Source organism: Salvelinus sp. IW2-2015, linkage group LG16 (genome assembly GCF_002910315.2).
Source record: "Salvelinus sp. IW2-2015 linkage group LG16, ASM291031v2, whole genome shotgun sequence".
Taxonomy (NCBI): domain Eukaryota; kingdom Metazoa; phylum Chordata; class Actinopteri; order Salmoniformes; family Salmonidae; genus Salvelinus; species Salvelinus sp. IW2-2015.
Window position 1 is genome coordinate 18,800,770 of NC_036856.1, and position 18,434 is coordinate 18,819,203.

General features: G+C 39.8%; 1 long non-coding RNA gene across 4 annotated transcripts in view; it reads left to right on the forward strand.

Annotated features, from left to right (window-relative positions):
• Positions 1-18,434, forward strand: part of LOC139028937 (uncharacterized) — a 59,518-nt gene that overhangs the window by 36,245 nt on the left and 4,839 nt on the right. For 3 of the 4 annotated variants that reach the window (XR_011481164.1, XR_011481165.1, XR_011481163.1), the window contains 3 exons: positions 1,951-2,057; positions 14,680-14,761; positions 18,334-18,418. This is a non-coding gene — a long non-coding RNA (uncharacterized lncRNA). Of the gene's footprint in view, positions 1-161; positions 272-1,950; positions 2,058-14,679; positions 14,762-18,333; positions 18,419-18,434 lie in introns of all 4 variants that reach the window. The other variant, XR_011481166.1, reaches the window with a different exon arrangement.

Consider the following 18,434-nt stretch of genomic DNA (forward strand, 5'->3'; position numbering starts at 1 on the left):
AATCATATTTCATCATAACTATCAACAAAGACAAAATCATAGCAAATAATTTTATTGTGTGGTTGCTTCTGTGTCCATGTGCACGCATGCATGCCTTTGTCATTTTAAATCTTTAGATGATTAAGACTCAGGTTAACGACCTTTTAATGTTTTTGTGAAAGGAGCTATGCCCCTAAGGATTACGAAGGACTATCGTGCAAAGTTTGTTGCCTGTAAACCAATGCTTTGAGGTGAAGATTATTCGCCCAAAATGTTCAAGATCCTCACCAAGGTATTCGTTCATTTTATATTTTTCCATAATCAATACACTCATCATTTGATTTATTTTAATTCTAATTCAAATTGAGAACAGGTTTGTTCGGGGCATGCATATGATTTAAAACAGGCCTATACTGATTTGAAATAAGTTTACCTCTCATGGATCAGAAAACAAAGTTTGAATGTGACAACATAGACGTTGAGACATTTGAGCGGCTGGATTTTAAAGGCATGTTTGTAGTATCGATCATTTAAAATGTAATAACATTAAAGGCTCTTGATATATGGATATAGACAGACCCACTGAGCAACAACGAAAAAAATATGTTATATTACAAATAGGCATATTGTTACAAGCCTATAGGCCTACTTGTCTTGAAAGCATGCATGCATCACATCAACAGCATTTTTCATGTCGCTCCATATTAATTTGATTATTCGTTTAGTATCAAATTTTTCGACTGTCTTACACTAAATGTAGCCTGTTTAATGATTAAATCAAATGGAATGTATTTCTGCAAAGAATCAAAAGACCCAAACAGCTCAAATAATTTTCACTCACTCAATTTTCACTCATCTTCGAGTGGCCATTGAATTCACTGTTTATTCAAATTAAGATTTTTAAGATAACCACGGTTCACACAGTTCATGTCGATGGGTCGATGGGCAAACCTTTAAAAAAAATCCTGCCTGAAGTGTTCGCACTGTCATCTGTTGTTTAAAAAAATAAAAAATAGATGCATTTATGCGTTGAATATAACAACGTTTTAAATCTGGGGGTGTTCAACACATTTTTTTTCCTGAACTGTAGAGGTAGATTTGCACTGTTGCTTGCCAAGGCTGGGAAGCTTCTATTACACTAGGTCTCAGGGGAGAGGAGCTCACATTAACCGCTAAATGAATATTTGACGAGGGCTCATTTCAAAGTATTATTCGACAAACGTGTCCCTACCGGACTTTCAAGGGGTCAGGGAGCAGTGGTTCAATTATTTATTTATACAAGCAGTAGAATTGGTTGTAATAGCTGAACATGTTTCATAAACTAGGATTTTTAAAGGTCGAGTGTGTAAGGGCTTTTATTTTAATTTAGTGGAAGCAGCCCATGTCATAATATGTGAAATATTGAAGTATGAGCGTTTAGCTGTAGTTTCATTAGTGTTTTTGGGGGGGAATGGGAGAAAATAAACATTTGATAGCCTATATGCATTTTACCTTCAAAGTCTATTGCAAACACGGAAGTGAAAAACATGCATGAAAATATAAACGGAGCACGTTTTCGTAGAGAGGTGTCGACTATATTCCGAGTAGTTGTGATAAGGTACAGGGCATGAACTAGCAATTATATTAGGCTACTGGACCTATTGAACTTGAGACTTCTGTGTTGGACTTCCATTGAGAGACTCTCGTCTTCTACACGTTGAATAAGGGATATAATGCTTTTTCTATTCCCTGGAGGAGCAGTAATCAGTCAAGGAATCCCCCTGTTGGCTCACCACAGTAGGAGGAAAGTATAAAAGAGGAGTGTTTAAAATTATTTTCAATTGCGTGATTTAATCTCAAAGCGCTCATTGGCGCTGGTGGTTTGTGTTCAATCCTCTCATGTTTTGAATGCTTGGACGTAGGCCCCCATATGCTTGGATATAGGCACTCATAAAACATTGACAACTAAATATATCATTTTGTGTGATTTAGGATAACAGCACTGTATAAGAAGAGGACCCAATGGTTCAAAAAGGCCTGGTTTTGCTCTACCGCCGTCCGCCCAGAGTCTGCCGCAGCTATTTGGACAGCAACAGGTGGTAAGCGCGCTATGTTTTGCTCATAGTAAAACCCCTCAGATATTATCTTTTGATATCTTTGTGAAATGACACGCTCTTCCTGGAAAGTAATTATCATAACATATGAGTGCCCAACGTGTATATACACATGTTAATCTCTAGTGTCCAGATCTCATTCATATATGTAGGAAGATATAGCCTACGGCAAGAGGCCTCCATATTTAATAAGATATAGGCTATGTAATATGTGTAGGGCTATACAACTTTTGTAGTTAATAAAATGTGTATCGTTTGATAAATTATATACAAACGTGAGAGATGTGTCCCATAGTGTTCTCTGATCCAGAGGTAGTGGAAGTAATGGTCGCCAACTAGGCTTCTAATCCAACCCCTAATCAGTCACCAGATTTAGCCTATTGATAGTACGGAGCAATGACGTCACATGTACTAGATTGGTAAATAGAGTATTTCATTTTCTCCCTGGGTAATATTTTATTGGACACACCACGTGCGAGAGTGTGTTCTTATAACATATTATGTATTGAATAAAACATCTGGATTAAAGTAATTGCATAGACAACATGTATAGGCCTACACGTATTACTATTTGCCTACACCTTTATTTCGATTGGTGGCATAATAGATTTTGAAAGATTATATTTGATTACTTATTAGTATTGTTGCTGTTGTTGTGTTGTTGTTGATATTTTTACGAATTTATTAGGCTATTTCTGCTGGAAAATAGTATGTCTCGTTACGCACATCATTGGGACTATCCATTGATAAGGTTCTAACTAATAGCTACATTGTAAAGAAAACGACTTTTCTCTATAGTAATTACTTTTCTCGCTTTCTCTGCTGTAGTTTGAGGAGTTGGGGGTTGTAGTGGACGGTTTTCTGTGGGGGGATGCAGCATTGTGAGATTCGTTGAATTGAAATCTGTCAGATATGCCATCTATTTTAAGTCTCTCGTGGGGTGAATGGCAGTCGCTCCCTGATCCAGTGCAGGTGCAGGGAAGCAGGGGGATGGGGGTCTCTCTGCGCGGCCAAAATGCGCATTCTGTTCAATAGACCACACACTGTCAGCCAGCATGCCATCATCTCTGCGCCTCTCATACATTCTCAGAGCAGTGCAGGCCTTACCAGCTCGCCAGCAGATATACCGACATAGCCTGCACAAGCGCGGGACCGAATGACTCTCAAGATTGTTAATGATCACTTTTTCTGTTTTTACCACTCATGTTTGATAACGAAAGGTTTATAGCCATATGCAAATGTGTGCTTTGAGAACATCATAAATTATTTGAAAACATTCTTCAAGTTATTTCCGTTTGATTGATGTGGTGTGATCTTATCCCACTGGTCAAAAACTAGTTGAATCAACGTTGTTTCCACGTCATTTCAACAACAAAAATATTCAATATGATGACGTTGAATCGACGTAGAAGACTGATTTGGATTCGAAAAAAGTAATCAATGTAACGGAATTTCGTCTTCTTCTCAGCCAACTTTTATTAACCAACATCCAATTACATGGTGACATTTTTTATCGATTTCACGTTGAATTCACATTAGTTACCAACTCAACCAAATGTAAATCAAAACTATACGTTGAATTGATGTCTGTGCCCAGTGGGATGTTAATAACAGTAAAATGTCGAACCTTCTTTTTCATAATCATCACCATGGCCATTTAGTTGTTTTTGATTGTGGACACACCCTAATTTGATTGATGGTGGGTTTTAAATTGTAAAACAGCGCCCCTAAACTCATTACATATTCTGGTTTCTAGGAGAGACGGGATTAGAACAGGGACGACAGTTCAATGGATTAGTAGCCTACCAGTGTGCTAGTAAATACAATATACCACTGTACTCAAGTTGCTATGGAGGCCGCTGGCACTTGCCTATAATTCTAATCAAACCGCGGTACGTAGCTCTGATAAGATACAACAGTTGGTCTCTCACGTTTCACTATTTCAGTGACTCCAGTTGTTTTGTGTTTTAATATAAAAAATATCAAACTAACACTTTTGAGGGAGAAGTTGAGAGTATTTGTTGCTGATTGAATTGAACATATCTGCACTAATCAGGTTATTAAAAGCACATTGCATGCTCTTCCAATGATGGGATGCAGTAAAAAAAAATAACTGCTGTAATATTGGAAGATTATGCTTTTTATGATGAAGCATGTCACCGCTTATCATAGTTTACAAACCCTTTATGGGACCGGTTTAAGAGAGGGACATTTTAAAAGTGGCATCTCAAACTTAAATGTATATTGTTTTATAACTAATTCAAGTTAATACACTTGCAATGACGGGATATAAGCTGATAATTGGCCCTTTTACTGAACAACAATATAAATCACCATCTCTTTATTTTTTAATAACGTCAAACGCTTCGCTGGATTGGCTCCGACAGTGAATACCTTTTCTCTGTGCAGTGTTGTTGGGAAGGGAACAATGCACATCTAATTGTGGAGATTTCAATAGCTGCATGGTCACTACAAGTGAACAGCAAAGATATTGAACTTAGAGCAGACGAAACGTCCACTGTCCGTTCTAGCCTTCACCATTTGTGACTCGAATTCCTTTATTCTAGGAAGGGAAACATTAACACGATTTGCACTGTACTGACCACTGCCTCCTTCCCATTCAAAGAGTCTAAACGAAAACTTTAAACGGTCGCCTATAGCTGAAGTAAAAAAAAAAAAATCTTGATTGTCAACATTGTCATTGTGTGAAGGGAAATAAGGCTGAGCGGACTTGTAATACTTTCATTTCAGGGACATTGTATCTGTCTGGCTACTGGTCTTTACTGACACATGTATACAGCAGTCTGTCAGGCAACCGGTGATTGCGGAATACTACACGATAGGCTGAATACATTTTAATCGTGTCGAAAAGTGAAAGCGTAAAACTTTATTGGTTAGGCTGTTATTGTGCGGAAACAAAGTTTACCCATGCGCAACAATAGTCGGACAAGTGTTTCTGCGTTTCCACAGTTATTGGTCTGTTCACCCTATGCCTAAAACAATATATGCTTTGATGCAGCGGTGCAGCCACCAGGGGTGTGCAGTAAGATGCAGATCAAGCTCGAGCTTTATGGACCACTGACAGCCTGGGATAAAAACTAGGCGATGAGCTGAGTGCGCGGGGTGGTGAGCAGAACGTCTGTTTCAGACAGCTTTTAATAGTTGTGCTGCTGTGTTGATGCTTCCCTTCAGGCCTTTAACCAAACACAGTTGTGATTAGGTTTTGCTTTTGCAAACCTAATAAATAACATAGCTGAACAATATGCATGATTAAATCTTACAACAAAAAAGTAGTTTGTTCACTTTTCATCTTTTGACATACCACTTTCTAAGAATTGTGTGTGTGTGTGTGTGTGTGTGGGGGGGGGGGGGGGTACCCTTAATATCTTCAATGTAGCCCCTTTTAAGCACAGGTTTAGCCAACAAGCATCAAATGGTGACAAATATGACTAACCTGTTAACTTATTTCGTTTTGGCACTATGGAATGTCAGAGACACTGAGGGCCTGCATGTTGCATCTGACTCAAACAAAGTTCGCTAGGGCTACTAGACTAAAAAAGTAATATGACAGGACTACCAACTAATGAACAATAAACCTATTAATATCAAATATAAAATGTCATGACATGTCTTACACAATCATACAATAAAAAACGTAACATTTAGTTCATTTTGTGAAAAGTGTGATGTTTATTCCAAATCTTTCTACAATCATATATGTTACATTGTAGGCCTACATATGACATTCGACACTTTTGGGTAAATATTTAGCAGACGAAACGTGAACTTCTTTGTCATTTCCCAGTAGTGGCAATGGTATTGTATAACCCTCTGTCGACAACAATGCACTGACTTCCCCAACAGCAGGTCTCATTGTTTACTTAATTCCTTCACGATTTCAGGCTTCATGCACCTCATATTGATCAACGATCACATTATAAACACCTGGGAAAGACCATTTCGGGATTTTAGACAAATCAGTAAGAAATTCAAAAAAAAGTAGAAGCATTAGATACAGTATTTCAATCATTCAATATAAGCATATAGACATGTAGCTAGGCAAACAGTTTGAACAGTAGGCCTAGAAAAGTTTAGCCTTGTCCAACTTTATCAATGTGTTGTTTATCCCTGTGTCAGATCGAGATTGTTTCTGGAAATACATCTACGACACAGCTCGTTTGCTAGCGGCTCATTTTCTGTATGCTTTAGAATAAAGGGTATACAAAGTTTGTCTGAGCACTGAAAGGGCCCCACAACGGCCCTTTATATTTCTCTAGACATGATGCCCGAGTCATTTCAATGGAAGTTGGAGAACAACTCGCCTTGAGCACGTGGGTTTGTTGACAAAACAACTAAAATGATCACATATCTACATATTTAAAAAACGCACACGAGAATATTGGATACCGATATTGGATACCATGATTTAAGTAGGCCTAGCCTATTCAGTGGAGTTAGAGACATAAATGTGTTAGATAAAACTCAATTAAATAGGCCTGCTCTGACATAAAAATTACATATTGTTGGTCTTAATAATAAACAACAGCAGAATTATTCCTCCCAGTGTGAGATTATGTGAGTGTATGACACAATCGAACAAATATCCTCTATAACTTGCGCCTCTATAAGTAAAAAAATTATAAAGCAGAGACTGAAAAATGTAATGAGTTCACGGTTAATCATTGATCATTAAAAATGGTTGTGTTAAATATACTAAATTACGGATGACTTCCCTCCAACAGTAAATTATGTCCTCCAACTGCTTGCCTATTCTATCACTACCACCAGTACTGGAAAGCCGATTATGTTGAATCCATACATTTCCATGGATTGCATCACCCTAATTATAATACTCAAGACTGCTCTGTGGCTCTCCGTTTTTGAATGGTCTCTCTCATGCCGTTCTGCCGAAACCGTTCTGGAATGGAAAAGTGGGTCTATTAAAAAAAGTCTCTAGAGACCATCCAAGGCGTTTTTCTGTGACTGATAATGAGGCATGACTCAGATGCGACAAGAGTCTGTCTGCATGGGGTAAACAGCGCCCTGGTTGGGAGAGGATGACACTCACTTCTGGGAAACATTAGGCTATTCATATATTTCTCATAATGTATTTTTTTCGTTTCTTAAACGTCCACTGTTGCAAACACAACATTACGTTTTACTCAAAAGACAGTGAATAATAATGATGACCTATTAATTCATTTGTTATAAAGGTCTACACTATTGGGTTTGGGGAGCTGCACCTGTTGCAGGGTTTAGTTAAACATAGGGCAAAGAGACAGAGGGGGTTGGAGGTATGCTGTTCTGCACTGCATTTGATTGTAAATAAGAAGAGTTCACACGCTGATCGAGTGACTAAGGGGAACAAGCGAACCATTTTAAATCAGGTGGCTATCTCCCTATCGCGGAGATCAGAGCTCTGTCACTCCCGAGCTCGTCATTGTGTCCTCCCTGCGAAATGACATCTCCCTCAGAAAAGTGCCTGGATGAGATTTCACTGTCTCTGCGCTATAGGCCCCAATCATTAGCATAACGCAGTGAAACGAGTTATGTAGCCTAGCCTACCACAAGTAAAAACATATCGTCTGCTTCAAGATACGTTTTTCAGAGAGAGAGAGAGGGCCACCGTAAACATTTTTTGTTGTTGTTCAAGACCCTATTTTGTATAACCTTCCATAGTTGTAGGTCTACATAGGGAAGTAATGCCCTAGATTTCCATGGCTCATTGCTTAACTGATGAAGTGTATGGCCATATGAAGCGAGGCCACACAGTTGGCAGGGTGTCAGACCAAGTTACGACTTCAAGAAGAGATGAAGATACCAGACAGCTGGAACGCTCTTATTGATTATGTGACGTTTTGCTTGATGATACGCGGGACATCTAAACCATGAGTACCTTCTACTGCGCGTGCATCCAAACCCGCAATCAGAACATCACTCCATCACACAGTTGCCCCGGGCGAGAGGAGAAAGGGGAAATTAATTAAATGGATCAATCGATCGAATCATAACTTGGTGACAGGGAATGGAAAAGGTAACATTTGAAAAGTGCAGTTTTTGATTAATAGTCATTTTGTTTAGGACTAAGCCTATCTTTCAGTACAACATTTCTGATTGTCTTGAACTCTAGGCCCGTGTAAGAACCAGCTCAAAGGATGACCCTTGGGCGATTTCTGTTGCATTCCATGGGATACAGTAAAGTATCAAACCACTTTTTATTCTGAAATTCTGGGTAAAAAGTTTGAGAGGGCTGCTCAATAATAAACCAGTGCAGTCCTCGCTTTCTATAAGGTCTCATAAAAAATACACACACAACATTTGGAAATAGAGTATTGTCTATCAGGGTTGGGGTCAATTCAGTTTTCAATTCAGAAAGTTAATTTAACTTTAATTCATGAATTGAAAACCCCTCATACAAAACAATATTTTTAAAATGAATTGATCTCAAACATTGTTGTCCAAAAGTAGCACACAGGTGGAATAAGTCTACATAAGTGGAAATTATATGAAATTGTGGTTTTAATAAGAGAGCAACATTGATGTTCTTTCAGATTAGTGTGATTGCATAAATCTGTATTTGTAAATTCCCCTTTTGATACCCCAGTTCATTGAAGTAGTGTGAGTGGAAATTGTGCTCGGAATCTTGGACAGGAACAATCACTAAACACAAAGATTTGGGTGACTCAGATAGCTTTTTATTCAGCCTACATTTATTGACATTTAGACAGTACAAATGTAATAACAGTTATTCATACATGGGGAGGGGAGGCAGAGAGGGACTTGACCACATTGACACTACAAGAAAAAGCACAAAACTGACTACTCCTCCACAACAACAGCCATTATTACAAGACTTTTATCATTATTATAAATATATAAATTATAATCTTGTAAATAATAAATGATTGTCAATATAACACAGTTGAAGAAATCCAACCTAATAACAAAATAAACTGCAAAAGGTACTGTATAAAAAGGACATTCATTGAAAATAAGGAGATGCAACTTTTTTGCCCAGTAGATTACAGTCCCTCTTGTTTCAGTAAGTAGGATAAAGCTTGGAGTGCCTTGTCGCCGTGGAAACTGCCAGAACAATTCAGTTGAAGTTTGAGGAGGTCAGCTTGCAGGGTCAACAGCTCCAGCCTCTGCCTGTGCCAACTTCTGTTGGGCTGGGGACTTTTTTAGTGGGCGTGTTAGCCCTGGCCTAGCCCTGGGTGGTAACCAAGTCTGATATACATTTTTTGAGTCAGTTTGCAGCCTAGGCTCTCCAGGTGGCCTGTGAAATCGATTGTAACCCTGTGACCCTGTCTAGCAGAGGCATGGTTGACAACCTGGGTGAGAATTTAGTTGGCACTGACAGATCTCCACAGATTTCAGTAAGGGAGGCCTTTAAAACTGTTCTTCAGCGATGGGTGTGTGCTAGAAGTGTCCATTAAAAGATTTCAGCACAGCAGTTAGGAGAGAGTTGGTGTGTGTGTGTGTGTGCAGCACAGAGCGGCTGTTCTATTTAATCAGCTCAAGATTGTGTCGGTTTGTTGCATTACATGTCACTGGAGTTCACCGATCTACTGAGAGGATTTACAGTATTTTTTAGTAGTGATGTTTGATTGAGAGTTATCAGGGTGTTCATGCAGTTCTTAAAGTCCCCATTTTCCACTTCACTTGATTAAAAATAATAATAATAATAATAAACCACAAAAATACCCCCCCCCCAAAATAATTGTTTTCATATTGAGTTATCTAGTAGATCAATTACATTAATACATGTCTATATTTGATGATAACTAAAGTTTACATAAGTTAGTGAAATACATATATCCAACCTTTGCTAATACTTAATGTTTTTAGAATGGTCACGTATGCTTATGACTTTGAAACCATTGCTTTTCCATGACATAGTTTAGCTTGCTTACATGTCTTCCCATGTGGATTGAGGATATGGCTTACCTCCCTGGGTGAAGGGTGAAGGTGCTCATGGCCCTGCAAATATGTGTCAACTTTATCAGTGATTTTGAAATTGTCATGGCGAGTCCCACAGGAGCATGTGTGAATAAAGGGCAGCTCTTCACAGGATATTTCAATCTGCTGTCTCTTTGGTCCTGGATATGCCCCATGGGCTCCCAAATGATGCTATTTGTCACGTTAAACAGACTGCTACTCTCTAGAGGGTGTTCTGTGTGTGTGAGTGTGTGTGTGTGCGCGAGTGTGTGTGTGTGTGTGAGTGCGAGTGAGAGAGAGAGATAGAAAGAGGGAGGACACTAGTCTGAGTGCCTGAGGATGCTATTGTGATTGATTGTATTTGATTGTGTTTGAGTGGGACCTATGTGATGCTTTTGAGAGCTTGTATCATCCCAGCAGTTTTCCTGTACCCATAGGGAAGAGAGTGCTGCAAGGTGCATGCCATTCGTATAACTGGAAAAACGCTCGCTCTGTTATTTGGAGATGACATTCATGGAGTGATCCTGTGTTAGCACAATGGACGTGTTTCACTATTATTTTCAAACTGAATGGATTCAGCAATAGGTGTAAACTTGAACTCAGTCGAGAGAGAGAATCTCTCTTGCTTTATTTAGCCTCATATCTAATCAATCCTCCCTTCAAGAGAACTATGTCATGTGTGTTCCTATGCAAATGTTTCTGTAAACATTGAATGGTAAGCACAGAGCTATCCTTACATTCTCTGTGTCTTATAACTCCATGCAAATGGCTAACCTACCATTTTCTCTCTACTATCACATTCATATACCAATATGGCCACAAGCATACAAAGCATTTATGTCTTCAACATAATATCTGCCACTAGACATTGTTTGTAGTAATGCTTCAGTATTTGTTTGTTAAAATGTGAAAAAAGCGATTTTACACATTCACTTCTTCCTGCTGATGTTTGTTTGGTGAAGGACAGGGTAGTGTGCAGAAACAGAGTTGGCATCAGAGACAACAGAGTAAGTACCAGATCCACTTGTAGAGGCTTAATGAACCATTTTTTTGTGGCAGCAGCAATATATTTCTGATTACCTTTTGGATTTATTGGGCGTAGTGTGTGTGTGTGTGTGTGTGTGTGTGTGNTCAAATATAAAATATATTTTGATTTGTTTAACACTTTTTTGCTTACTACATGATTCCATGTGTTATTTCATAGTTTTGATGTCTTCACTATTATTCTACAAAATAGAAAATAGAAAAAATAAAGAAAAACCCTTGAATGAGTAGGTGTGTCCAAACTTTGACAGGTACTGTATATTGTTGTCATATTGAGTTGTGTATTAAATCAATGACATTAATAAATATGTCTATATTTGGTGATGAACTTAACTGATTGAGTGTACATAAGTTAGTAAAATACCAATATCTAACCTTCGAAATACTAATGTTTTTAGAATGGTCATGTATGCTTCCGACTTTGAAACCATTGATTTTCCATGACATAGTTTTGTTTGGTTACACGTCTTCCCATGTGGATTGGGGATATGGTTTCCTCCCTCAGAGGGTACTGGTGCTCATTGCCCTGCAAATAAGTGTCAACTTGTTCAGTGATTTTGAAATTGTCATGACGAGTCCCACAGGAGCATGTGTGAATAAAGGACAGCTCTTCACAGCCTATTTCTGCTGTCTCATTGGTCCTGGATATGCCCCATGGCATCCCAAATGATGCCATTTGTCACATGTTTAACAGATTGATACTCCCTAGACTCTAGGGTGGTGTGTGTGTGTGTGTGGGGGGGGTGATAGAGAGATAGGCTCTGAGGGAGGACACTAGTCTAAGTGCCTGAGGATGCTATTGTGATTGATTGTATTTGATTGTTTGAGTGGGACCTTCATGATGCTTCTGAGAGCTGGTATCATCCCAACAGTTTTCCTCTTCCAGTAGGGAAGAGAGTGTATCCCTATAACTGGAAAAACACTCGCTCGGTTATTTGGAAGAGATGACACTCATGGAGTGTTTCACTATTATTTTCAAACTGAATGGATTCAGCAACAGTATCCTACATTTGAACTCAGTCCAGAGGGAGAGCCTCTCTTACTTTAGCCTCTTGTCTAATCAATCACCCAGAAAAGAGGCCTGAGTCATGTGTTCCTATGCAAATGTTTCTGTAAACACCGAAGGGTAAGCTAACCTTACATTCTCTGTGTCTTATAACTCCATCCTGATGGAAAACCTGTCATTCCCTCTCTCCTCTCACATTCAGATACCAATACCAACATGGCCACATCATTCATGTCTTCTGCAATTACACAATGGTTTGTCATTAAGATATGTAATGCCTATCATAATCTCAGCCACATTTAGATGCTGTTTGTCGTAATGTTTCAGTATTTGTTTGTTAAAATGTGAAAAATGGATTTTACACCTCCTTGTTGATGTGTGGTTGGGGAAGGACATGCGAGTCTGCGTCAGAGACTAACAGTGTAAGTGCCAGGTCCACTTGTAGAGGCTTCATGAAAAGTGTTTGTGGCAGCAGCAGTAATATATTTCTGATTACCTTTTGGATATATTGGTAACACACAGTTGTGTGCCTGTGTGAGTATGCGCACACGTGCTTGTGTGTGATTTAATGAGGGATTTTTTGGGCAAGTTGGCGTTACTCACCAGTGTCATGGAAGTTTTGTTTCAAAAGTGCTGGTGCTGGAAAAAGAGGGATTTCGGCCCATCAGCAGTATGTGATGTCAGCATGCCGGGACAACAAAGGACAGCTCCAAATCCATGGCGTTTGCAGCATTATGGGGGCCCAGTCTGGGCTGAACATGGCCCCTCTTTCACTGGAACAAACATACTAGAGCACAGCTAGCTAGAGCACCATCACAGAGTGCAGTGCACACACACAGGACTTCTGCTTTTCAACCCTGTTTATTCATCATCTCCACACTCAATTACATAGGCTTTACCTATATGAGGAGAATATTTGGGAGAAATGTTAATGATAAGGAAGTTGGTTTTTGATAGCATTATGGTCAATTAGCTGATACTTCCAATCCAACACACAAAATCAGTATTGGGCCTATGCGTTTGTATGAAAAATGTGATATTCTATGGGTACATTGTATACAAACAGTGATCAAGTGGCTCAAACTGGGTAAATCTTGAAAATACAATACTCATTTTCATCGGTCACGTTCAGAGCTGTAACTTCCTGAAAATCTTATATGAGCCTTGTGATTCGCCACTTGTGCTCCAACTGTAACAGAAAAACTGATATTCAAAGTAGACACACACCTCTGTTTGGTTAATGCTTTGGCTAAGTTACTGTAAAGCCACCTGCAGTTCTCCTTGCAAGTTAGAATTACATATGGTGATTTCAGTAGTCATGTTGGCACAATAATAACTAGCATGCTGTCTGAAGCAGAAGCACTCAAAGAAAACATGTTAACCATGTCTGTATGCATTCTGGGAAATCTACTTAAAAGTCAAAGGATTTCATAATTCCGCATATAGTTTAAATCCTTGTTGGTCTGGAGCTAATATCAAAAGTACAATTCTCTATATTTCTAAACATTTTGCATTGGAAAGGAATTGGGGACATTGCAATGAGGATATTCTTCATCCCTGGCATTATTACCATTAAAAAGTTTAACCTTCTTGAACCTATTTATCTACATCTTCAATAAAGTTCCTCTGAGCCACTCCAAGGAGAGTGAACAGTCTGTGTTTCAGAGACACTGCCAAGCCAAAGAACACAACGTGGTCTGGCTGGCATGGGCCATGGGCAGGCCCTGAAGGCAGGGTATTGTAAGAGACAGACAGACCACACGGATCCCCAACAAGTCCTCTTTATGATGGGGAAGAATTATGATTGCTATTCCTCGCAGTGGAGCCCTCAGATCAGCCTGTAGTGGGGTTATCGGAGCTAGATGCCTACAGTAACATACAGTAACACAGCAGCCCCCATTCATTACATGCCCATGTGTATTAAACTACTGGAAGAACGCGAGGCAGCTGCAGTATGTAGTCCAACACAAGGCAACACATTCTTTTCTGCTCCCTACTGTCTGTCTTGGTACAGGCCTGTCTGTCTCTGGTACCCTCTGTGTGATTATACAAGCTTGCTCAAAAACTTTCTACAGAGATTTGTTTTCGATGTTTGGTGATAAAGGGGGACTTCATGTTGGAATGGCAAACCTAAAGTGATTAATTTGTATATAGCCACCATTGTCATAGACTTTTCTCTCTGCTACCGCACAGCAAGCTGTACCGGATCACCAAGTCTAGGTCCAAAAGTCTCCTTAACAGCTTCTACCCCCAAGTCATAAGACTGTTGAACATTTGAATGATGATCATTTGAATGAACAAATGACCCCCCCCCCCCTTTTTTTACACTTCTGCTACTCGTTGTTTATTATCTATGCATGGTCACTTTTCCCCTACCTACATGTAGGTATTACCTCAACTAACCTGTACCCCCCACATTGACTCATTGACATTGACACATTGTAAGTAAGCATTTCACTGTAAGGTGTTGTGTTCGATGCATGTGACAAATAAAATTTGATTTGCCTGAAAAATATATTTCCTCGATCTAAAGGCTGCCAGATACAATGCATGGTGTTCTAAATACATATGTAACACATAGTAAACCAGAATTTGTTTATGTGCTTTATTTTGTTACAGAAAAGATGAGAGGAGATTGCTGAAATCCATATGACCAAGACGACACCTGTCTGTCCAGGAGACGGATACCTCACCAGATATGGTAGGTTTGGGGGTGAAGAGAAGAGAAGAGACCGGTTGCATGTTATCCATTGCTACACCTTTGTACACCTTATTGCTCACAGCTACTATTACTAATACTCCTCCCCTCTAAAAAAGAAGTGTTCTCTTCCTTCATTGAGAAATATCCTGACGTTTCCCATTACCTCTGAGAAGCATTGCCATGCTTATTTTTCCTGGTTGGTTGCCTTCTCCAATGCCCTGAGAGGGTGGCAGGCCCAACAATCACTATTCCAAATTGAGAGTGGCACAAAGAATATGAATTCAGTCATTGGAAGACTGCCATTGGTTGTTCTTTAGAACAGCTGAGTGGTAATTACTCAGAGAGAGGCTGCGTTTAAACAGGCAGCCCAATACTGATATTTTTCCGTCTAATTGGTCTTTTGACCAATCACAGATTTCTTCACGTCAGATTTTTTTCAGAGCTGATCTGATTGGTCAAAACACCAATTAGTGAAACAAATATCCGAATTGGGTTTCCTGTGTAAACGCAGCCAGAGAGAGACCGAAGAAAGTCTACTGATCAACTTACACATCAGTGCCCGGTTTCCCGATAGCAATGGAACTTCGTGTTACAAGTGTTTTAACAATGCATCTTACCTACAACCGCCGAAGATGTAACATGCGTTTCCCAAAACACCACGCAGAGAGAACGGTCGCTAAGTGCGTCGTTGGAGCATGTGTCGATACTGATAGGATGGAAAGAGAGAAAGCGCTACTCTCGGTTCAGCTTTCTCCATTGAAATCTTACCTTATTATAATTATTTCACAATACTGACGACGGATCAGCTACTAGAAAGATATTACCGCCTACGGCTGCAAATATTGAGGCGGCTTATTCTAATGCTTCTCATTAAAAATGCATAAAATCACAGATTTGGCACATCACTGCGCATGACTACACATCATGGAATATATTGGGACAAATTACAGACAGTAGACTAAAAGTAGCAAAATAGAGCTCAATTGATTGAACATGAAATGCATTTCAATATGATTGAAATAGGCCTATAGTTTACATTTTAATCCAGTCATCTCTTTTCGTTTGAAGCATCGTTTTATACGTCGCTTGTTTGTATCAATTGCAAAGCCTGTATTTGTAGTCAACTTTTTTTCTGAAGTTATCGGCGGTCACAGAGCGATGGTTTAACCATGTGATTCTATGTTTTGCGGAGATCTTCTGTTTATAAAATGAGGGCAAAAAAGCATCACTTACGATGCACTTCTCTGTTCTGGAAGTGGTCTGAGGCAGGCATTAGATTTAGAGCGTTCCAAGTGCAAAGTTAATAACGATGGTTTAGGAGAATAGTTTGGCGATTTAACAATGCTCCTACGAAGGTTCTAAAGATGAATTTAACCTTAAAATGCTTTTGGGAAACCGGGCCCAGATCTGATCCTAATCCACGTCCATTCGATCATTTTAAGATTATTTACAGTATCTGTCACTTTTTAGTATCGTCAAGCCTGGTCCCTATTCTATTCTTGTGCACCTGGCTTGGATTTCCCTCATTAACAAACCGGTACAACACATCATGGAACCACTGAGTTCCTACGTCCACCCTACTTTCTCTACATATGAAAAGAAAAACAGTGTACATTACTGAACCCTATTCTGGTAGTGACGTTTCAGACAGGGACACGTCCCAGTTCTCAGTCCCTTAATGTCCCCAGGCATTGTGAAAGCGTCCCTCCACCCCTACTTCTGTCACACACAGTTCGGAGAGAAAGACGCATTGGGCCCTTGTGGAATGTGGCATGTCTCTGTGAACTATTCCCTGCTTTGTCATAAGAGTTTTGTGTGGTGGAAACACAAAGTTTCCTTTTTTCACACCTCCTCGGTGGTGGCTCAGTGTTGGTCCTCTGCTGCAGCTGGCCTGTGCTCAGGAACAATGACATTCTTTAGGTTTAAGGCCCATAAAATATGGCTATTTCAAGTCAACAACCTAATGTGTCTGTGTCACCAGCCACATTAACTGTGAAGCACTTGCCTTCTCCAGTCTTTCAGTTTGATGGGGCAACATGGGGGCAGAGCGGATCCAATAAGAGGTGATTTACTGTAAAGCACAGTGGAATATCACCATATCTGAAATGGAAATAATGAATCTCTTATTAGGATGGTTATTTCAGGACAAGTCACAATTTGAATAGAAATTAATCTAATTTTAAAACCTTGGTCACAAAGAGTAAGACTCAATTTAGACCCAATCTAAAATTAATGAGAGGATCTTAAAGGGACACAGTGGAATTGGCAAAACCTAGTCTATTTATGTTAGTTAAGGACACAAGCTGGAGACGTGTAACCCATTATGGAACCTTCAGTTAAAAAGTCTACATTACATTGTGACGACATTGTTGTAATGGTAGGAAGATGGCTTTATGAAGGCGGCTTCCAGAAAGGGATAACCAGGATTTGTTACTTTTGCTCATTTCCATGGTTAAATATTTAGGTAGTGCAATGATTGAATATTGGAGTTTCATATTTGCTTTGTTCAACGGTTGTTGAAATTCAAATAGAGTGAAGTCCCATTGGGGTGCTTGGTTTTATTGACCAAACTCCGGATGGGTAAGTCGAGACTCATTACGCTTACACACATGCCGCTTTGTCCACTTGTCATGTTTGAAGAAAAACGTTTTACTGCTCACACATCCCATTGTCTTCAGATGATTGATTAAACATCTATGTACTTTGGATTGTAATATAGTATTGAAAAGGACTAACGCTTGAACTAATTCCTAATACTGTAACCTGCAGCCCTCATAGAGACAAGTAATTGGGAGGAAAACCATGATGTATCAAACCAGGTGTAGACATTGTCAATGTTGTTGTGCAGGAATGCAGTGATCTGGGATCTTTCTTGACTTCAAAACAACGTTGGTAGTATGGGAACACATCTGCCTCTCACAGGGCGGCCATCACTCAGGTCAGAGAGGAGATGCAGGACTTCTAAGGGAGAATGTGGTGGAGGAGAGGCCAACTCCATCTGTCGGGAGAGTTTGTTCCAGCCGTGCGCCTGGCCGCACTGACGGGATTTGAGCCCACATGTTTGGGCCACGAGGTTGGGAGGACAGAGCAGAGAGGGACAGGGGGGACAGAGGGGGTAGAGGGGCACTCTGGCTTCCTCCCACAGACCCCAGCATGGTGCTCCTGGAGGCCGGTAGCTGGAGGAGTGGCCCGGGCTCCAGGCCTTTGTCACTGGGGGGATGAGAGGATGGGGGAGTGGGGGAATACTGGGACCCTGCAGGGAAGGAAGCACATATACCCTCCTCCTCTTCTAACGACAGCAGGGGGAAAAGCACATTACATGCTTGCAAGTCTACCCTCTACTATTATTGTATTTACTGAATCTTGCAGGGAGATTGGTTCCTCCTCTATTACTTTAAAAACGTTTGATGCTCTTGTATGGACATGAAACACCCACATACACACATAAATCCAAGATAAGATAAATAAAATAATGCCTTATGTGCAGCCAGGCAGTTTAATCAAAAGTATTTGTTTTTTATATTTAAAAAAATAAATAAAAGGCTATGACGTCTCTTGTCTTTCCCCTCTAGTTTTCCCTGCCATGGTTGTGATAATTGGATTTTCTGGGCACCTGTATGAGTGCAGTATATCCAGCGGATTATAACCAAGGAAAGGGTGAGTCAACTCTAAT